The sequence below is a fragment of the Perca flavescens genome, chromosome 15 (assembly GCF_004354835.1).
Source record: "Perca flavescens isolate YP-PL-M2 chromosome 15, PFLA_1.0, whole genome shotgun sequence".
Classification (NCBI taxonomy): domain Eukaryota; kingdom Metazoa; phylum Chordata; class Actinopteri; order Perciformes; family Percidae; genus Perca; species Perca flavescens.
Genome location: NC_041345.1, coordinates 13,409,870 through 13,424,435, shown reverse-complemented (window position 1 = coordinate 13,424,435; position 14,566 = coordinate 13,409,870). Strand labels below are relative to the sequence as shown.

Genomic DNA, 14,566 nt, shown 5'->3' with positions numbered 1-14,566 from the left:
AAAAAAAAGTGATAAAACAGTCAGTATATTATGTTGAATATAGTCATAGTATAGTATGTATATATGTATGTATATGTATTTATAGTATAGTATAAAATGATAAAGTCATAGTATAGTATTTGGAAAAAGTCAGTATAGTAGGTCAAAAAAAGTGACAAAAAGTCAAAGTGTATTATGTCGAAAAAATGTATACAAAAGTCATAGTATATGTATTGAAAAAGTCACAGTATAGCTTGTCAAAAAAACAATAGTATGTCGAAAACATCACAAAAAAGTCATAGTATAGTAGTTCAAAGAAAGTCTGGTAGAACCTGCAACTCCACATGAAATTAGGTGGTGCTAGTTGGAGTAGTGCTAACTACTTAGCCTCCATGCCAACAAATGAAGTACATGGAAACAGTGATAGCAAAGTATGTTGAAAAAAGCCATTAAAATGTATAGTATAATGAAAACAGGGATAAAAAAGTCATAGTATAATATGTCGAAAGAGTCATAAAAAAAGTCATAGTATGTCCAAAAAAGTCATAGTATAATATGTCCAAAAAAAGTCATATTATGTCCAAAAAAGTCATAGTATAATATGTTGAAAAAGGTCATAGTAAAGCATGTCTTAGGGGGGGTTTTAACGTAACAGGTTACCTATCCAGAAGAACCTGTGCAACACCATAATTTTAACATTGTGCTGCAGTTCAACCAAGTAAAGGCTTATAGGAACAAAATCACTATATTGACTGGTTTTGGCACTTGTTTGGTTTTTGTACCATAAAAGTGCTCAGCAAGTGTTGCTTTTATGCATCGACGGTGGAATTTGTTTAATTTGTAAATATACTACTAATCATGTGTTGAACCTTACGCTATACTGAAAAAGTAAAGTTGTTTGATCAATAGACCCGGGACATTGTTTGATGGGACTTTATTGCTATTTTCAGCTCTAGGAGAGGTGAAAAAACGGAAACGTGAAAGAGAGTGACAAAGAGAGAGTGATGATGTGTGTCAGTAAGGTGATTAAAAATGGAAACACCTCTCCCTGCCGTCATCTGATCCACTCGTGCAGCCGTCTGCAAATACTATAGCATTACCTCAGACTAGAGGAGCTCGGGTTTCACACAGTGGACACCAGGCAGGACAAATTAAGTCTGGCCCATTCATTGTGGAACAGCAGCATTTTCTTCACTATTCACAGCATCCTCAGATAATGATTAAAAAATATGCTCAAAGAGTATCAAGTTATTACATTTTTCATTTTATCTGGCTCTGAATAATACAGTAGTGTTCTTTCCATTTTTAGAAAAAAAAGTCACTGTGATGAATTTAGTTATTTTAACTACATCTGCTTTTCTATTGAAATATAATAAGGCACAGTTCTGAAAATCAGAAGAGCTTGATTCCTAACACAGTGAGCATTATTATCCTTATATTATTCCAATGCAGTAGAAAATACATGTTGATTAAAAAAAAAAAAAAACACTTCTAGGTTAGTGTGTTCAAGTGCTAGTGGGGATAAATAGATAAGTCTTGCTAATCTATCTCAAGCAAGACTCTGCAAATGTAGTCACGTCAGTGAGTGTAAAAAACATATACGTAGAACTCATTTCCCACTTATCCAACTGTCCTGAAAAAGTAAAATCAATTTCAATCCTTTTGAAAAAGAGCAATGAGCTTGATTTACTCAAGCTGGAGGTTTTCTCTCCACTGTTCCATGCTTTGACTCCTGCCTGTCAGTTGTGTGTGTCTGCTTCTGTACATGTTTTGCTGTATAGACATATGTGTGCATGATTGTATCTGTGCTTATTTGACTGGAAATGCTTGTATGACTCTATAAAAGGCGGATGGGTAAACGCTGGGCTTTGGCTGCCGTCACTGCCAATCTGCTCTGGTCAGGGTCAGGCAATGTGGTCTCCATGCCCTGTTAGGCTGCTGTGTTTGCTTAGCGAGTAAGGGCGCCGTATGACATGTCACCTGGTTGCCATAGTAACAGTGTGGTCAGGCTTTCCTGTAAAGCCTGCTGGAGGGTTTGGCTGAGAGGAATTTGTCTTTTTTTCATTTGCTTGTGTTCAGCCAGTTTTTCTTTCTTGTCTGTTTTCTTGTGTTTTCCTCTCCCTTTCTCGGTTTGCTTATTCTATTCTCATTTTCTTTTTATATCTCTGCCGCAAGTTGATATCCATGAATATGCCTCTTCTTTCTGCCCTGACACACTGCAGTAACTTTAAATGGCGCACAGTTTGCGTCATTGACCTGGTAGGTGTCCATGTGTGGCGTCTGTTTCCTGATTCGGGGCTGTTCCATACCTCAACACACTGACCTTTTGTGGCTCATGTGGATTACAAGAAGCCCACAATCACAAGTTTCCTGAAACTGAATATATAACTGTGTGTTTTACAACTTTACAAGCCTGTTTGTGTACTTCCTTATCACAAAATTCATGGTAATCCTATTGTGTTATACTTCACAAGTACCATGAAGTAATTCTTTGTGAACTCCAGGCAAATGAAATTCAAGAGAACTGATAACAGCGGTGACTAAGATAACAAAGTAAACTTAAGTTAGCAGTACTGACCACTTTACTTCCACAGAAGATGTGAGCACACAACTGCACTCTGTGCACACACATTGCAGTGTTTGCATTCTTGGACTTTTATCTCACTTATATGGGTTTATACTGTAACTTCTGAGTTACAAGCTGTCTCTTATTTATCCAACAATATTCATCTGAAGCCAAATTAGTGCTTGTTTGCAAACAAATTAGCAGCACAGGACTTATTACAAGAGAAATTCCTCATGATAGACTCGTAATGTGCTGCAGCTGCTTTTGTATATTCTGTCCTCCCTGTGTCTGACCTCATACTTCATAGCTAATGGAAAATCTTATGACTTACTTCCGACCCTTTTCCACATGTACCTTAAGCAAATTTGTTTAAGTTTTCTGTGTGTGCATTATGTGGAGCTGGAGGTACGTTTGATTGTAAGACACATCTGGAGTTTGGTCACGTACTTTACGTGTCATCCTGCATTCCCTAGTTTCCCTTATTTTGCAAGCCATTGGCAAGTCTTATCCTTTTTGCGAATGGTGATGTCATGGGAATACACCCTATGTGAATTTTTTTGAGTCTAATGCTCATGTGGGAAGGGGGCACTGTGGAAAAGGGGCTTATCTGCTGTCAAATATAAATAACAACTTTTTTCCCATACAAATTGAGAATAAAAATCTGTCCTAGTCTTTGAATGTCAAGAATTCAAGAATATTTGGATAGTATTGCAGTATTTCTTAAAACCAAGTAAAAAGACAAACTATAAAAGCTACACCTGCACTGTATAATGAATTCTAGTCAAAATGCCTCAAGATTGTAGAAACAAAAGACAAGCTTCACAAGCATATCCACCCAGATGGCCTGTTGCCTTGCAGATGTGGTGTTTCTAGGTGTATAATTGTAATGTGTTTATGCAGAGACAAAATGGGAGCTCGCTGACTTTTGCGTACCAGTGCCCATATTATGCAAAAATCCCTTTTTCTGGGATTTAGGGTGTTCTTTTGTGTCTCTGGTGCTTCCACACACATACAAACTTTGAAAAAAATCCATCCATGCTGTTTTGAGTGAGATACGGTTTCTGAATGTGTCCTGCCTTCAGTCTCCTAGTGAGCTGTTCAAAATCGGCTCGGACTGTGACGTCACAGTCCGAAATGAGCTGGCTAACCACAACCGTTAGCTCGTAGCGTTAGCGTTAGCATGCTAACGCTAGCATGCTACGTCGTTCTCAATAGCAAAGCACTGCTACAACACACACAAGTTCACCATACTTACATGTGTGCCCTCGTTTAGAAGAAGTCTCCCAGCTAATCCTGCCTTGTAACTGACCAAACTGGCTTTCTTTTACTGTCTCTAGAGTTAGCTAGCTGACATGATCTACATCAGAGCTACTGAGCATGTGCGAGTGCAATCAAAGATTGTAGTGAAGAAGAAGATGAAAAGAGGTCTCACTCTGTAGCTAAAACAGAAACCAGGTGAAAAGAGGATCTGCAGCAGTGAGAGAGAGCTGTGCAGTACAACAAAAATATGGTGTTTTTTGAAAATTAAACCATGTAAAACTATTCTGGTACAACCTTAAAATACAGTTATGAACCTGAAAATGAGCATAATATGGGCGCTTTAAATATGTATATATTGTACTCTCATTTTACACACTCCATTTAACACACAACTGTTCTGAGCTACTGGACAGTAAAACTGACCAGTAAGTGACTTTATGAGAGTGATGAGGAGTCAATATAAAACGTGACAGGAAATTATAGATTTTTTTTCTTTTAATCTCTTTCTTTGTATTCAAGTATGAGTGTCTATTACAATGAGTATTGATTATAGATAATGTTTTATTCTTGTACATAAACTAAAAAAGGGAGAGAGGTAAGCCATACCTATGGTGGGAAATTCAATAATCCAAACTAATGAATGACAGGAAATTCTGTATACAGGAGCCTGAATGTGATGTGCAGTGGAGTGTAATGAGGCATTTCCCTGTGTTATATCTGAATTACTGGAATAAATGGACATTTGAATGGCGCATGTGTTATTTGGCTTCCAAATAAGGCTACTCATTTGATTTCCAGGAAGGCCAGAGCAGGGGAAGCAGTATTCTACAGTAATTCTGATCTATTCAAATCAGTTTTATTAGACAGTCTTGTCCCAGTAAAAAGCTGCTTTTTTCTTCTTCTTTTTTTCATCTCATGCCTTGTTTCTTTTTTCGTGAGAGCCAAGTAGTTTTGTGATGTTGCAAGCCCATGGTTTATGGGAAGCTTATGCTTTCTGGTCGTCTTGATGTGTTAAGAAAAACTCTTAGTTTTGCGACAGACTTTTCCAGGAAGCAGGGAGAGGGCTTGTTTGACACAGCTTACCTGAGTCAGATTAGCATAAAGTTATGACATTCACATCTTTGATGTCCAAAGTCTCAAGGGTTTCACTCTCACTATACACAATTTGCGGTGTGAGTTTATCTCGCTCTATCTGTCTCTCTCTTTTTCTCTTGCCATCTCCTTTTTGTCTTCTTCTCTGTTCTCTGCCTCCTCCACCACACACATGCACACACACGCGCGCACACACACACACACACACACACACACACACACACACACACACACACACACACACACACACACACACACACACACACACACACACACACACACACACCGGATGAAGAAGTAGCATATTGAGTAAAACTATGCCAAACGTGGTGAAGTGAGTCCATCTGCTGTCTCTCTGTACAGCTTTAGTGCTTAACTTTTTGATATTAATGAATGTCCGTTACATTCAAGCCATTGCCAACTAAGTTGATACAAAGCTAATTAAAGGGGTGGTTCAGAATTTTGGACATAGGACCTCATTTCCAAGTTATTTATCAGTGGAGACAGTTTTCAACACTTTTCATCCAGTCCTTCCAGTTGCAGAGTTTGCTGGTTCTAGGCTAGCGCAAGTCAACAGTATCTGCTAGCCTGCCATTAAAAGCAGTCTTACACACTCCACAGTACACCCGAAACAAATCAGTTATAACGCCAGACTATCAATGTAAATGTCTGTTGATAGAATAATGTTAGACTTAAAACTTCCCTTGCATCACATTGCAATACTTTGTTCCCTGTAGTTGGTAGCATAGGCCACAGCAGCGGCGGAGTGATATTACCTAGGCTACCGAGAAAGCCGGTTTACATGACAAGCACCGAAGTTTATTTACCTGTCGCTGTGAGCTCCAACTAATTCCACTCTGCCAGGCTATAACTCACATAACGTTACCGCTACATGAAAGCACACGCGCTAGCAATTTGCATGTAAACTGTCCGAGCTTACATGACGTTTCTGTCAGCAATTATCTAAAGTTAGCGGTTAGCCCAGCCAGGTATCTACCAAGAGTGTAACTATAGCCTACCGTTAGCCAACATTGTCACTCTCCACAATGCATTGAACAGTAACGTTGTCAGTCTCAATCTATAAGTAGCAGCTAGCCTAACGTTATGAAAGGGGCTAGCTTTATTAGCTAGAGTAGCCTACCAAAAGGTATTACCTGTTCATCAGTAGCTGTTGGTGCATCTAGAAAGACGGATGGAACCGCATTCGTTGTCAGTGACTTGTGGTCCTTTAGATTGCAGGGGTTTTGAAAGTCGTCTGATCTAAAATGATCACTACACTTTTGCCACTTGAGTAGAGTCTCCGCCGGTGTCTCAACGTCCAAGCCAGCAGTTACTAGCTAGGTTTCCGGACTGGAGTGTGCTTCTCAGTTTACTTTTTGGCGCAGTACTACTAACTGGAGCTAAGTAAAATTCCGCCGCTGCTGAGAAACTAGTCCCTCAAAATGTAATGCGATTGTTGAGATGCAAGGGTTGTTTTAATTCTAACATTATTCTATCAACAGCCATTTACATTGATAGTCTGGCGTTATAATTGATTTGTTTTGGGTGTAGGCCTACTGCTTTTAATGGCAGGCTAGCAGATACTGTTGACTTGCGCTAGCCTAGCACCAGCGAACTCTGCAACTGGAAGGACTGGATGAAAAGTGTTGAAAACTGTCTCCATTGATAAATAACACACTGGCTAACTTGGAAATGAGGTCCTATGTCCAAAATTCTGAACCACCCCTTTAAAACTATGAGCTCCACAAAACTCTCTCTGTATTTCTCAGTATGGCTATGTTCACAAACATTTGTCATCCGGTGACCTTTGCCCACAGGAACTCGAGTAAAGATAATTACCTCTTCTGAAGAGTCTATAATGTTTTTTTTTTTAATCCTTCGTGTCCTCCTTGGTTACAAGTAACTGTGTGGGGGAGGGGTGGTGCGCGATCACTCTTGCGCCTTGTGGATGCGCCGTGTTGTTGTCAGTTAGAATTCCTCATGGGGGAGACAGAAACTATGCACTATAGTTTTAAATAAAATATATAAAACACCCATACTAACCTGGGATTACATGCTCTTACCAACCTACAAAAAACAAAAATGATGGAAACGTGATGATACTGTAAGCATAGAGCAAGATGTTTCCATGAGGATGATGAGTGGATCATGGAAAGATCTGGAGAGAATCTGGGTTTGGTAAAAAACTGCTCAAACTCTCTTTGATGGGCTTTAGTTACTACCTCACGGTGAGTTCCTTCAGACCTCTAAACTTTATTATAAATTTGGTAAATCTTACAGAAACATTGAGGACTCATCTCCACTTTGCCCACCCAACATCAAAGACATGGAATAATTCGATCTGACTGGATGCTGTTTTCTATCTTTATCCGACTAAACACGACACTTGTGGTAAAACCATAGAGTTTAGAGGAAACTAATCATATGGCAGGAGTGGGCCACCGGGTGTTATCATCACCACAGTTGAAACACAGGGGTCCCAGCAGTGTCACTTCCTATCACTGCTGTGGGGAGGAGGCGGGGGAAGGGTTTCTGCTCCCTTGCACACACCATGAAAGAGAGAGAAACCCGAGGGAGGTTTCTCTGTCTGTCAACACCAATGTTTTATTAGAAAAAGCCACGTTTCAAGTTGCTTCATTTTCAATAAAGGACATGAAAATCCGCTGAAAGTTAATAAAAGCTTCTGATTACACTGGGTGCACACACACACATAAATTCCAGATGAGTGATTCAAATGTTGGCTGAAGTTACATGTTCTTATTCCTGATTAATTTGTTCTTTCCAAACATTTTTCAGTTGAGCATTTATCCTTTTAATTGCTTTCATGAGTCTAACTATTTACTTATTGGTTGTAAATAACACGCAACAGTAACTCAGGCTGAGTTTGGGATGTGAAGGTTTGTTTCTGTGTTGCCACTTCCACTTACACACGTGTTATTATCCTGCATGAGATTTAGAGAGTAAAGCATTTAGAGTAAAACAAAACTGCTGTGGCGAGATACAGAGCAGATTGTGTGGGGGTTGTAAGTGGGGCCTGCTGTTCCCACACATGGATGGTGTAATTTGAGAATGAATTAAAAAAAAAGGAACCAGAGAGACAGAGAGAGAGAGAGAGAGAGAGAGAGAGAGAGAGAGAGAGAGAGAGGGAGATTAGGAGGCTCGATTTGCATAAAATGTGGTCATATTTGCTCAAGGCACACAGGTTGTGACCAACATCTGAAGGGTTTCCTGACACCCCACAGGATGAGTCACACTTCTCAGAGGCCGCAATCAATTCCGTGAACTGTTACTAAGCAACTCCCCTCGCCTTTCTCCTCCCATTCTTCTATCTATAGTAGTCATTTTCTTATTCATACAAAGTGTGTCAGACCAGCTGTACTGATAGTGGCCTAACCTTCATATTGCCAAGAAAGGTTTCACTGCTTTATCTGTAACTAGTGTACTTTTTTTGTGACTTGTATCATGTTCTTTTTCCATTGATTTACCAAAAAAATAGTGAGTAAAATGAGAACTATTTTTTGTTTCCCCCTACATTTCAACAAACTACAGATGACACAAAAGTGTTGATTAATTTACAGATTAGCAGTGGGGGTAAGTAAGTGAGTACATTTCTCAAATACCGTATAGGTTTCAAGTACTTGTGACGGAAATGGAACTCCCTTTAAATAATTAAATTTTATGGTACTTTATACTGTGCCTCCTCTCCATTGCAGAAGCAAATACTGTACTTTTTACTCCAAAATCACTCTATTTCATCAGAGTGGAAGTGATGTACAGCAGGTTCATTATAACTTGTTTTAATTGTAAATGTCAATTACAGTCCCACAAACACTGAGTGACCATTACAGATTATTTTAACTGTTTTTCATCACATTTACTGTGAATAATGATTCACTTCCCATCTCTGTATATGGTGTCGAAAAGTTTAAAAAATGCACAGTAAACCTCCCAACCACACACATTATGCAACACTGTATGTGTGTGCATCACACAAAAGGAACTTCCCAATAAGCTAAGAGCTCACAACTACAGCTGTGCATTTCTCAGAGATCAGTTCACTGCTGGTCGTCAAGATACGGCATCAACGTCTTTAACAGTTTTTTTACGATTGCTATGACAGTTTTTTTAATACTTTTAACAACTTTCCTAAACTCTTAACGCACCAACACACAGTGGCGGATGCAGAACGTGACAGATGGGTGGGCCTGGATTAAGTCAAGGTGGGCCTGATTCTAGGGCGGTACCGCTGCTGACAAATTTCCTGAGTGAAGTTTTCATCCTAAATCAACCACCACACACCAAACTGCATCCATCACAATTTATTGAACTGTATAGACATTCAATTCATATGAATAGCCTATCGAAGACCGTAATTAGCTTGCCGTGGGCTACTGATCCCCAAACACCGGGAAATAATAGACCGTTATCGCTATTCAACCAAGTTACATTTATTTCATACCCATACTGTCAAGATGAAGACAACATATCTCTATTTATTAAAACAAAGGCACTTCGTGGTGTCAAAACAGTACTAAGGCTTCGGTAATAAAACTGGAACACAGGTACACGCTCCACAAGCGAAAAAACAAAAACGAGAATAAAGTCCAAAATCCAAGACAGAACAAACCAGGCACGGGTAACGCAGGATATAGACACACGGCTACGACAATGGTACAGAATATGCCTACTACAAGCTCAAACACTGAGCTACAAAACACAAGGGTAACACAACAATGAATTATATTAAATCAAATCAAAGTGAAGCCAGTCAGCCCTGACATAAACACTGAAATAGAGAAATGCAGCCTTAAGTTTTTGTAGCACAGCAATAGCAAATTAAAGGCATAGAGATATTGGGCCTGCGTGTTAAACTGGGCCAGGCGCGGAGCTGTGGGCGGGCCTGGACGGGCATGGGCCTAATAATTTTATAACAATACGGTAGGATAATTAAAAAATCGGTGTGACCTCATTCTGGTTTGCCAATACGTACCCTAAGTAGGCTTTACACGAGTGTAAAAAAACAAAATGATCTCCAATAATTCATATAAACTTCCAGTTGAACTGTTACTGAACAGTTGATACATCATGCCAATTTACTACACGGCGGCAGCATAATAATAAACCAGCATTATTACCTTGTGTTGCAGTCATAACACAGTCAAAAATCCTCCAAAACGTCTAGCAGGAAAAGTGTGACCCCGAGGCTGATCAGCACTGAGTTGACGGTGATGTTCCCTCTGCGGCTAGCCTGCTGCTGCTAGCTTGGTTTACGAGATTGGCTCCCTTTCATCTGTTACTTCAGTCAGTTACAGCTGAGTTTTCTGCATCCGGTCTTTTACACTTTTTAGCTTGTGGTTAATCTATAAAGAAATCCAAAATGCGCTTTTGTGCCATGGCTAGCTAACTTCTGTACTGTTGACCAGCCGGGAAAGTTTCCACAACTATCTTCACCACTCATGAATGAGCGTCAGAGGCGCACGGCGTGCCTCGCTCTTGGCAAAATCGACAGATTTGTTCTAATCAATACTGTTGTTCGCGCCCATTTGCAATAGTGCTACATTGATGTTGCATTGACCAATGAAAACCGGTGCATACATACTGTAATAGACGTGACCGGCACGAAAGCTTGTCAGGCGTAGCAACAGTAACTAGGGAGGGCGGGGCTTAGCGAAGGGTCGGGCGGGACAGCTGTCAATGTGGAATGAAAACACACAAACACACTAAACTTTGAATTTCTGATTGGGTGGGCCAGCTGTCAATGTGGGCGGGCCCATGCCCGTCCAGGCCCGCCCACAGCTCCGCGCCTGCCAACACACCTACAACACACAATTGGCAAAACAGTTAATTTCATGCTCAAAATCGCACATTGTAAACTAAACTCTAACACTAATTTTCAAAATGCAATAATACACTAATACAATACACTATGTCTACCAAAACAATGCAATCATGTCTCAAAATCAAATAATTCTTCCAAAACACTAACACATGTTCTCTCCCAACAGGAACATTTAGTCAATCATAGAACAATATCAAACAAAACACAAACATTACATGGAATTACAGAAACTGCATTATTTTATCTGTCAGGTCTGCCCTTATATAACAGACAATAGTGATTGTATTGATCATAGATTGTGTTTTGCACTGCAGTTTATCTTGAATCCTCTACATTTAGTTTAGTAAATGCATGCATATTTTTCTTTTTACGATTCTTTTTTGGGCTTTTCCCCCTTTATTTTACAGGACAGCTAGTTGAGAAAGTGGAGAGAGAGAGGGGGAAGACATGCAGGAAATCGTCTGCGTCGAGGCATAAACCTCCAAGTATATGTGCGCCTGCTCTACCCACTGAACCAACCTGGCCACCATTTTGTTTCTTTTGCTGCAGACATTCAATACAAAAAATGAATGACCCATCTCAGAGTAGCTTTATAGAATGTACGGTTTATGAAAAAAGGAGACAGAGACAGAATTGTCCTGGTACTCCTCTTCCTCTCCCTCATGAAGGCATTTTTCTTATTTTCTGTGTTCATCTACAGTATATTGTTCAAATAGGTCCTCTTTTACTGTACTACCATATGATCATGCGATTGAAAGAACCTCAACACCTAAGTGTTTCCTAGAAGGGAATCAGCTGTGATTGATCTATTTGCATAACTTCAATCAGCTTTTTCTCAATAAATGCATGTATAAAATGCAGGGGATATATTTGTGTTTCAATTTACAATATGATCAGCTGATCACTTTGACTTTAGCCTATAAGTTAGGTTTAGAACATGTTGTTATCTGTTCTGACATACAGTGTGAAAGCATTTGTAAATTTGGCAATACAAATCCATTGTTTTGGTCTTGGTGGAGCTTGTGTGTAAAATAAGCATTTTAAATTTGTGTTAACTGTATGCATTTTGTGTCAAAGCAACAAGAAATGTGTTAATTGTATAGCCTACACAGACGGATGTTGTGCTAACTGTCTTAAGAGTTTAGGAAAGTTGTTAAAATCATTGAAAAAAGTGTCATAGCAATTGTAAAAAACTGTAATGTTTGCACCTGTGCAATCAGTCACACTCACTATTTCATACTTAAAGGGAAACTTCACTGATTAGCATTAAGCTTTGTATCAGTAGAACCCCGGTAGTATTTTTGAATGACCATGCTTCCCTCCCTCATGTCCCCCTGGGAGGGGAGATCTCTGTATTGAGGGTCTGGAAAAAAACCTCAGATGACGCAAAATGACGATTTTTGCGTCATTTTGCCCAGAGGCAAAAGACTACAGCCTGTATTCATTGTGTATTAGGAGCCACTTCCGCATAGCCCAAAGGGGGTTGGAATGTCGGCTTTTTCCGGAGATTGCCGAGGAAAAAACGAGTGTCAGCCATCTTGAATCCTCGCTTAGCTTCTCAGCAGGAGCAGAAACCGTTCATCCCGACGGAAATTTTGGGACGCAAGCTTTTATTTTGAAAAGTAGACGGGACGGCATGATATGGGACGCTCCAGGCTGCAGCCATACAGTCTTGGAAATTTTAGAACAACAATTATGTGCATTCAAACTACCACACACGTGTACCACCGGGATACATTGGAACACATCGGAGAATATGCAGGACACTTTATTACGGACGCAATACTCGACACACTACGCAAGCTTTGCCTGCACGGAGACCAGCGGTGGTGCTCGATTCCTGTGGCCGGTAAAGTGACCTCATCAGTGGGGAGCTTTGAACGAGTGTGCCGGTGGAAAGCTAACGCTAGCCAGCCATCTGTTCACCAATCGTGCTTGCAAGTGTCCGCTCATTAAACAAACTGGACTACATCCAACTTCCACGAAACTCCCAACGCAAGTTCAGAGACTGCTGTGTTTTTGTTATTGTGGAAATATTGCTGTGGACAATCCAGCCTGCTGTCACCGGGTAAGACTTCTAGTGGAGGTGGGCTGTGTTACCCCGGACTGCCTGTTGCAGAAATGGGTTGACTTGTATCCAACTAACTGCTAACTGCTGGTGGAGTTTGTGACTGTTAAATGCCGAAAAATTCTAGCTACATCCCACGCAAATGTACGGCTGTGTTTATACTCAATATTTATACCATAGCCCACCAAGAGCTAATGCTAGTAGCTATGAGTTAGCCTTCTTTTATTAAATGGCTTGGTTGAATTATAATGTAGAATTCGGTATGTTATTTCTTGATAACAGACCGCTGCTAAGGATAACACACCGTTGCCATGCATAGCAAAGCGTTGCCATGGACACAGTTCTGTTTACTCTGGAGCTATCAATCAATCTGCTGAAAGAAGTGCGGGTAATGTATCAGCTGTTGCAAAAAAAAGCATGTTTTAAATGTGTAACACCACTTGAGCCACAATGAAACGTTTTTTCGTGTATATGGTTGAAATGACAATAAAACACACTTGTTGAGTTGATCGTCTCACTGTCTGTCTGTAAAGGGCAGGCGTGGCTTGGGAGTGGCCTCATACCATGGACAGTATATAATGGACCAATAGACCCCTTTGCTCTGGACGGAGACCAGTGAAGGCTATTAGAAGCACTTTTCCGGTGATCTCTTGCTTTACTGCGCAGCCTCCAACTGACAGAGACAACGTAAATGTGACGTGAGCAACGTTTCTGAAAGTTGTAAGTCTTCTGGTAGCTGTGCCAAGAGAAATCTCAATCATTTCCAATCTTACAGAGACGGAGAGCGTAGGTGTATATAAGGAGATAACATAAGCACAGGCTAATTATTGCTAACTAACATGCTAGTTAACATTAGTAATTAAACCTAAACAGCTAATGTAAGTCGAAACTGTCTGTGAGCTTCTCCTGTACTATACGGTAATTCCTCTACTGTGCGACAGTAAGTCACTTGGTTATGACACAATCGTTAGCTTATTTTTACAAAAACGTCTGCTACGGAGCTATAACGTGAGGTACAAGGTAATGGAGCCTTTTATACATTGTCGTGTTTCTTTAGAAATAAACAATGGACAAATAGAGTCTTTAAATGCTTCAGATGTAAAGTTATTTGCGGTCAAGTGACGTAAAAAAAAAATGCTAGTGTAATGGTGTAATGGTGTAATTAAAGTGTAATAGTGTAATGCTAACAAGAGGTGATCGCTTTGTAGCAACAAAATGGCGCCATCAGAGGTTCGCGTTCTGAAGTGAAGCTTACCCCCTTGCCTCATACAGCAGCAAAGCAAGTGCATTCTGGGATTTGGTGTCTTTCATCCATATGAGCCAAAAAAACATTTTCTGTCTTATCTTGGCCTAGAATGCACCATTGTTTTCACATTTCTACTACATTAGTGACCCAATTTAAAGATATATTCAGCTTTCCAGCGGTGAAATTTCCCTTTAATTTAATACACCAAGATATATCAGCACTTCCTCTGCTATGTAAATTGAGCAAGTGTATTTCTAGTTAGAGCCATTTTGCAAGAGTGTACTGTACATTTTAGCATCTTTGTGCCGGGATATACGGCAAATGATGTGTGTAGCAATATTTTTTCCTGTTTTGAGCAATTTTTGTCATTTATTACAACAGCTCCAGTCTTTCTGTAGTTGCACTTCCCATACGATATTCATGACAACTAAGGATGGAGAACTCATTTGGGTATAAAGACAAACATGATAGCATGATTTTAGATAAGATAGATATTCAGGCAGGATGTGTGTGTGT

The 14,566-nt window shown here is 40.0% G+C and overlaps 1 long non-coding RNA gene across 1 annotated transcript in view; it reads right to left on the bottom strand.

Annotated features, from left to right (window-relative positions):
* The window catches only part of LOC114570420 (uncharacterized), a 52,000-nt gene extending 41,400 nt beyond the window's left edge, over window positions 1–10,600 (bottom strand). Inside the window, exon 1 of the long non-coding RNA XR_003694502.1 lies at window positions 10,033–10,600. This is a non-coding gene — a long non-coding RNA (uncharacterized LOC114570420). The remainder of the gene's footprint in view (window positions 1–10,032) is intronic.
* Window positions 10,601–14,566: the final 3,966 nt, after the last annotated feature.